General features: G+C 40.7%; 1 pseudogene; it reads left to right on the top strand.

Annotated features, from left to right (window-relative positions):
- The first annotated feature begins 2,664 nt into the window (after positions 1 to 2,664).
- On the top strand, positions 2,665 to 7,969 carry LOC131525151 (uncharacterized; annotated as a pseudogene).
- The last annotated feature ends 849 nt before the right edge of the window (positions 7,970 to 8,818 follow it).

Below are 8,818 nucleotides of genomic sequence, written 5' to 3'. Positions count from 1 at the left end.
CTTCTCGTAAAGAGTAGGGGTGTAACCACGGTGTCCTGGCCAGATTCCCTCCACTGGCCTTATCAATCATGGCCTCCTAATAATCCCCATCCACTTGATTGGCTCTATGAGTCTCTCTCCTCTCCACCTGTAAGCTGGTGTGTGGTGAGCGCACTGGCGCCGTTGTATCATCCAAGTGGATGCTGCACAGTGGTGGTGGTTGAGGAGAGACCCCCCTACATGATTGTAAAGCGGTTTGGGTGTACAGCAATACACAATAAAGCCTTATATAAATGCAGAATTCATTCATTCAATTCATTCATTCATTCATTCATTCATTGTATGGTGGTGGCGCCCAGCAATGTACTCTCAGCCTGTCGTGTAAGAGACTGTTACTGCTGTAGAACCTCCAGAGGTGGCGGCAACTGCGGCAGAACCTCTGGAGGTGTCAGTGGTATCCACTCACCAACTTTCTGCCTGTCCTGTCACGGCTATGTAGGCCGCCTGCAAATCCTCGTCCTGTCCTGTCACGGCTATCGAGGCCATCTGTGAATTCTCGTCCTGTCCTGTCACGGCTATGGAGGCCGTCTGCGAATTCTCGTCCTGTCCTGTCACGATTATGGAAGGCCGTCTGTGAACTCTCAGCCTGTCCAGTTTCAGTCAATGAGCCTGATTTTGGACCGTCTGCCTGTTTAATGTCACTTACTGAAATGTCTACCAGTCCAGTTTCAGTCAATGCACCTTGTTTTGATCTGTCTGCCGGTCCACTGCTGCCAAGGGTGTCTAATTCTGAACCATTTGTCTTACCAGTCTCAGTCCATGAATCTAATTCTGAATTATCTGTATGTCCTGTTCCAGTCCATGAGTCTGATATTGAACTGTCTGTCTGTCCAGCCACTCTCAAGGAAACCCACACTGAATTTGCAGCCCTGTCTGTCACAGCCCAAAATTCTGCGTTTGAGCCCTTAAACAAGCCTGTCATGAGCCCAGAAACTATAAATACACTCCATGTCTGTCCCGTTAACTCTGTCACTCCCATAGAGACCATTCATGAACTGTCTTCTTGTTCTGTTTTCCCAAATGTTGAACCATCTACCTTGCTAGTCCCAGTCAGTAAGCCTGTTTATGAACTCTCTTCCTGTTCAGTTTCAGTCAATGAGCCAGATTTTGAACTGTCTGCCTGTCAAGTTTCAGTCAGTGAGCCTGCTTATGAACTGACTAGGTCCCAGTCTGAGCCATGGGTCCCTGATTCATATTCAGTCTCGCTTTGATGGTCGTTCGTCTTGTCTGCCCTGCTCTGGTGGTCTTCTGTTCTGCCGTGGTGGTCTTCGGCTTTGCTCTGGTGGTCTTCTACCCTGCTCTGGTTGTCTTCTGCTCCGTCTGCTCAGCCCTGGTGGGCTCCTGCTCTGTCTGCTCTGCCGTGGAGGTCTTCTGCCCCATCTGCACCGCCTTGGTGGGCTCCTGCTCCGTCTGCTCTGCCGTGGAGGTCTTCTGCCCCGTCTGCTCTGCCCTGGTGGGCTTCTGCTCCGCCTTGGGGATCTTCGGACCTGTCTGCTCTGCTGTGGTGGTCCTCAACTCCACTAGTACTGCCGGCTCCATCCTGGTTCCCTGCTCTGCCGGTCCTGCCTCAGTCCCCTACACCTCCACATGGACCTGGCCATCCATCCCTACCCCTGTTCCGCCTCTGCTCCACCACCCTCCTGGATTATAGATTGTTTGGAGCATCTGGAAGCTGCTCCTTGGGGAGGGGGCTCTGTCATGAATCCTGTCCGTGGCCTTCCGTCCACTTGCCACCAGAGGTTGCCCTCCGATTACATTGACTTTCACACCACACAGACTGTTACACATCACCCTGGACTATATTTCCCATGTTCCACTGCACTGATTGGATCCACCTCCAACCAATCACACACTCACCTGAAAGCTATTACACACACTATATAACATCCACTCAGATCCTGCTCAAGTCGCAGAGTACTGTCTGCGTTTATCGCTCTCCTAGTGATATCACTTTACGGAGCCATTTCCCTGTCTTAGTTTCTAGTTTCTAGCTCTTAGTCTCAGTTCCTAGTTCTAGTCTTAGTCTAGTCTCGTTGTGTTTCCTGATTTCCTAGTTCCTGATTCTTGCCCGCGTATCTTGGATTAACCCTTTGCTTGCTGTTTCGGACTGTGTTTGCTCCTCGTCTGGACTTTTGCTCTCGTTTACGGATTACCTCTCTTGTCAAGCCCTCTGGATAATGTTTGCTGTCATCTGACTCAAGCTTGTTTAGGATTGCTCTTCTGTCTTGCCTGTGCCATTCCTGTTTGCCATTTTCAGAACCTTGCCTGTGTTTTTGACCATGTTTATTAATAAAAGCTTGCACATGGATCCGCACGCCTCCCCGTCTCATGGCTCCGTAAGTATGGTAGGAGTATGGTGGGAGTATGGTAAAAAAAAAAAAACTAGTTTTAAAAAATCTTAATGTTGTTGTGCTCTTGAGCAAGGTGTTTCAACACAAAACCTCAGCATAGGTGATGCACTGTATTAGACATGTAAACAAGGCACTTGTGCTGATTTATTCTTTCTACGTTTTAGATTTGATCATCATCAAGTGTGGTCTAAAGTGCAGGCAATCACCACATTTTCACTGCTTTTACTGTGCATCATCAATAATTAGACGTGGCAGTCTTATCACACATTTTAAAATGTGGAGAAATTCTGCATCAGCAGCACCACCACCTCCATCTCCAGCATCAGCAGCACCAGAACCATCCCCAGCATCATTGTCAACAAAAAGTGTACGTGTCCGGCAGCAAGTCAGGGTGACTTGCACACACTGTGGCATCAAAATAAATCAAAATAACTTGCTGGTTCATATCAACAGAAGACACAGGCAAAGGGTAGCAGATATTACAGCAAAGCGGCATCTGTCATGCCAAGGCATTGATGCCAAAAATGGCATCTTTGCTGTTGATAAGTCATTCTTTAAGCCATGCTCTCCTATACATGTTAAAAAAAACATGGGGTGCAAGCCAAAAAATAACCTGTGAATTGGATGAATGCAGCACAAATGTTGAATTTGCAGTGAGAAGTGGAATTTTTCCTTATGAGTGCATTCATCTCAAGTCATTGCTCTTCTGTCCCTGCTCAGACACTACACCCATCATTTTAGATGAGGAGGTACTGACAGGAATGGTTGTAGGTTTTTTGGGGATGCAAGGAAGCAGAGCTGCTTAAACCAACAAAAGGCAGTTACTGATGCAGCTGTTCCACTTTCTGTTGAGGTGACTGTTGGAGGGCCTCCATCCAAAAAGTTCATTTCAATATATGAGCCAAATGTTTCATACCACAGCAGACTGGGTAGGATAATAGCTGCATATGATTAAAAAAGAAGAAGTCCTGGCACTGTACATGTGCCAAAGCAAGACAGTCATGTCTTCATAAAACAATTGGCATATTTTTAGTACTGGCCGACATCTGTTCATGACTGCAGTGAGTGATATCAGGCCCGATCCAATTGTGAATAATCAAGAGACTGATTCTGTATCCAAAGGTGAAGATGAAGGACAAGCATATCCTCCTGATGATGCAGGCCTTCGAAGGATGGTTCACTATTTAATGGACAAAAAGCTCTTTCTGCCCAACTACCCCAGCATTTGGTCACTGGTTCCAAATCTTTGCAAGGTCTTCCAAGGCAGTTGATATCAAAAGAAACATCATGCGTGGAGTGAGCCGGGCAACTTAACGAGCCACTGCTCATAACAGCAGATGCCAAACTTGTCACTTATACTGGTGTTTTAAGACATGTCAAAATATATCAGCCATATCATCTTAGCCATACCAATTTAACTAATGTTAAAAACAAAGTAGAAGTCAGTGCACATTAGACTTTATAGGTGATTGAAATCAATCAGTAACAATATTGTGCTTTTTTCTTTTCCTTTTTTAAGGCTTTTCTACATACTGCAGGAAATGTCCTGACTGTGGGCAGATGTACAGATATCAAGAATGGAGTGATGTAATTCACAATTTCAATGATCATATTCTCATCACCCTTCATTTGTGTATTGTACTAAGTGCTTCAGGTAATAATTCCTTACATTTATGTAGTGCTTTTCTAGGCTCTCAAAGCGCTTTACATTGTGTGTGTGTGGGGGGGGGGGCATTGTTAGGAGGCCAGGATACCGAGGTCACACCTCTACTCTTTTCGAAAGACCAAAGAGAGTCAGGACCTCAGTTTAACGTCTCAGCCGAAGGACAGTGCTTTTTACAGTATCGTGTCCCCATCACTATACTGGGGCGCTAGGACCCACACAGACCACAGGGTGAGCACCCCCTGCTGATTTCACTAGCACCTCTTCCAGCAGCAACCTAGTTTTCCCAGGAGGACTCCCATCCATGTACTGACTAGGCTCAACCCTGCTTAGCTTCAGTGAGTAACCAGTCTTGGGCCACAGGGTGACATGGCTGCCGTAAGAACACATGTAGTTACTGTCCTTATTTTTTGAATGTGTGCCTTACTATATTTTATACTTTCTTAGACTCACCATTCTGTAAGCCGAGCAATTGAAGTCTTTGAGCAAACAGAAAATAAGACCTTCCCTAAAAAAAGCCACAATACTCCATGCCTACATGCACTTTGAAGCCATGACCTCAACTACTTATATTCTTGCTACAAATGTGGATACTACCCACCAGTGATGGTCATGGACCTTCACGGAAAGGATGTATTCAGTATGCCTGGTAAGTAACAGAACAAACAGCTTTTGATGAATAAAAGAAAAATGACAATACTTTTTTAATACCATGCTTAAATATGCAGTAAGTGAAATGGAGGCACCACCATCACACTTTGATGGCACTGTCGATATCAAACAATTTTGGGACTCTGTGACATCTGAAATTGTTTGCAGTGGCTTACTTACCTGTAAGTATGCCAATTACTTTCTTATGTCTCTTTACTTAACCCTTGTGCGGTCTTCATTTTCGGTTGTGCACTCATGGTCTTTGGGGTCTCTAGAGACCTCAGGCAACAAAATGTAATTTTGTAACAAAATATATATATATATATATATATATACACACGCACACGCGCTTAAAATTATATGCAAAACAGATGATTGAAATAAATGATAAACTCTAAAGACTCCAACTTTTCTCTTTGTAACATCTTGTTCAGGTTTGATTCGAATCATAATGTAACATTATTGAAAAAAAGATTTTTTTCAGTTCTAAAAATGCAAAACTTTGACAAAAAGTAATTTTTATTGTTATAATTGTGATTTCATAATATGTAGATATGAATCAACTGAGAAAAAACTTGTGAAAAGATATCTTTCAGTTGGTCAAATAGCAAATAGCAAACAGTGGAGCTCTGCAGCCATCTACTGGTAAAAAAATAATTTTTTACTTTTGAAATTGCAATTTCCAAAAGATGGGCAAAAATTTTATTATAAACCATGTCAAATGATCCATGTTATCCCCATGAGTGAAAGTTAGAAATGTGGGTCTTTTATAAAGTGATTTTTACATAAAAAGCTGTTTTTTTTGTGTAAAAACCTATATATAAAAATATCTTTTAATTTATTTATATAAATAAAAAAAAAATCATGAATCCTCCAAAAACTACACAGATGTGGAGTAAAAACATGAATAAACAGAGTAAAATTACATTTGTTTAAGAAAAACAATTATCTTGTTACAAAATTACATTTTGTTGCCTGGGGTCTCTAGAGGCCCCAGAGACCATAAGTGTGACTTTTTTTTTTTCACACTAACATAAAATCAAGAAATCATTCCAATTTTTTATTTTTATTTGTAGATCTAGAAAGTGTTGACCACCGTACAAAGTCTCATGCCATTCGGACAAAGAGAGCATTTTTTTTTTTAATTTAGCAAATGTCATTTGCGGGTCAAAAAGACCCCGAAGTCTGCACAAGCATTGGGCTTGTCTGTTCCCCACAAGATTGCAGTGATAGCATTGTGATATAGACTTTGCATGTTACTACTATTGTTTCATCTTAATCACTATTGTTAACTATGGCAACATTCTTAATTGAAAGCAAATTTGAGTGTGGGTTCACACAAGTTATTAACATGTCTGCTGTTCCTGTATTTACTCAGAGTTGTCTGTTTTTGATTACAGCTGCATAGTTTTTCCAAAAATCATGTTTTGTAATGTAGTGTTTTTTTTTTGTTTTTTTTCAATTTCAAGGTGGTCGAAAGAACCTGTTTTTGGTTGTTCCAAGTTATAACAACTGGGCTCCTAGGATTGGACCAAAAACTAGAAGGAATGACACCGTTTTTAAAACAGAACATAAAAGTTGCACCAAGACAGGCTACTGAAATGGCAGATCTCCAAATGACAGAGGAGAGGCTTCAAGATGCACTAATTAATCTCAAGGTAATGGCTGGTTACACTGATTATTAATTCACTGTGTTTGAATTAAGCTAAATATTATTTCTTGTTAAAATAATAGGTGGACATGGTTCGAAAACTGTGCAAGCAATGTGGCCTGGACTCAAAAAGCTGAAAAATGGACCTCATCCTAAGACTGCGGGATGAAATGAGGAACAGGTCATCTTACGACAAGATCTTTGAGAAGGTCTGGGGAGCTTCAGGTAAGATGCATCTTTCACTGTGCAGTTAGATCTGTAAACTGTAAAAAGTATTAAGTTGACTTAACTTAAAAAATTGAGGAAACCCGTTGCCTTAAAAATTTTAAGTAAATTATAATAAAAAAAATAAGTTAATTGAATTGTCAAGTTCGCTTAACTTTTTTTTTTAATTATTATGTACTTAATAATTTTAAGGCAACGGGTTTCCTCAATTTTTTTTTAAGTTAAGTCAACTTATCACTTTTTACTCTACAGTTGTAAAAAGCCCTTCTGCCAGGAGAATGTAATGTTTGTAGCTCAAGCATACAAGTTCATTTGTAGCAGTTATTAAACATTGTTTATGTACATTATTATTACATCAATTATGTGTTTTCCATAGGTGGTCGGGCGGTTGTTATGTGCCCCTGTGCAGTGGCATACTCCATAAAATTTAATTTAAGAGCAGAGAGTCCCAGAGACTATGCGGACACTTTGCTTAGCTGGAAGCACTTCCCAAACATTTCCATATACGACTTTGCAAGGGGACTGGCAACACACACCAATTTGAGGGAGCCTGAAAAATTGCTATTTAGTCTACATGAGGGGCGGGTGGCTGAAGCAACCACAGACAATCTGCAGCTGGCGGGTGAGGGAAAGATAAAAGTCAGTTTACCTTGGCTCAAAACAACAACAAAAAAACGATACAGACACAAACTGCCACCCAATCACTGGGTCATCTGACCACTACACCCTATATGACATTTTCCATGAGAGGAATACAAAGGATGCTAGAGACACCCTTCGGAGGACTGGACTTAACCCAACCAGCCAGTGTGCTGAGCAATTATTTGCAGAAATGAGGAAAAACAACTATTTTTTGAATACCCTAACACCCTCTTAGCACGTCTTCATGATGAGAAACATACTACACCACTTCAACACAAAATGCCATACCAAAACTAAAGCCAGCATCCAGAAAATAGTGGGCAAAGATGTTCAGCTGCAGTTGGATCACAACGGTCAGATAGTAATGGGTAAATTAATTAAGCTGTTTATTTTGTCAGTTGTTTAACATTGAATGGTCATCTGCATTATTATCTTATAATCTGTACCGTTGTTGTTTTGTTTTACTACAGGCACAGCTGCACAGATACCAACTGAAGCAGAGGAAACAATACAATCCAGCGAGTGACAGAAAACTAAGTAAAAAGTAATAATACATCTGAATTTAACAGTATGGATCTGCTTTATCTTGGGTAATATTTCATGATACTTCATGTTTTCTACTGCTCCCGTTTTCACATCATGAGTTCAGATCAAGAAATTGTTTTTATTTTTATTTTTTTTACTTGTGATTAGACACTACTTTTCTAATTTTGTTCTGCTATAAACAAGCTTTACTAAAACCATAAAAATGAATTTACAAATATGGATCTTCTCTTAAGACTGTCCTAGCCCATCTGACCTAGTTCAAGGCGTAACACAAGCCAAACAGATGAACATGCAGGCAGGAGGATATGGGATGTTGATCTCCCAGCACAACAGAATTTGGTAATTTATTCATATTTCAATGATTGTCATAAATATTGTTAACTGGATTACTGTTCATATTTGTATGTATGTTTTACTAAGTTCAATAACAATGTTTTAGGGGTGTCCCCGACTAAGGATTTTCATAGTCGAATCGGAATTTTCGAATCTTGCCCGATAGTCGACTGCTAGTCGAATCATATGTTTGATAGGCAGGGCAAAATACATTACATTCCACAGTCATAATTACTGACCTTAACACAGATAATGCTTTATGTTCTGATTAAAAGATAGTTAACATCGAAGTAAGCGAAACCCTAAGAAGTCACAACATTTTTTACAATAGTGCTCTCATTATAACGTGTATATGGCAGTAGTTATTAATATTCTGGATTTCTGTTTTGGGCTGCGCGCGCTGAAGATGACCAGTAGAATGAAGCATTTGATAGCAGGTTTACTGGCCACAAATAGCCATTGTTTGTTTTAATTGTAAGAAACAAACACTGTAATAAACAGAAACATTTTACATGCCTTATTTTGTTATAATGTTAAATAAAACAAAAACAATACTATCCAATAGTCAAAAATAATTTACAGGACAGGTACCAGCTCTTTCCATCTCTGCCTTTAGGAGATGTATCTCCATCTGCACTTTTTTTTCTGCTGCAGTTGGGCAAGCAAGATTTGTTCTTTACCCAGTTCAATTTGTACTTCTGCCGTTTCAGAAGCAAC

The sequence above is a fragment of the Onychostoma macrolepis genome, chromosome 19 (assembly GCF_012432095.1).
Source record: "Onychostoma macrolepis isolate SWU-2019 chromosome 19, ASM1243209v1, whole genome shotgun sequence".
Lineage (NCBI taxonomy): Eukaryota > Metazoa > Chordata > Actinopteri > Cypriniformes > Cyprinidae > Onychostoma > Onychostoma macrolepis.
The sequence above is the reverse complement of the archived record's forward strand: the minus strand, read 5'-3'. Positions and strand labels throughout refer to the sequence as shown.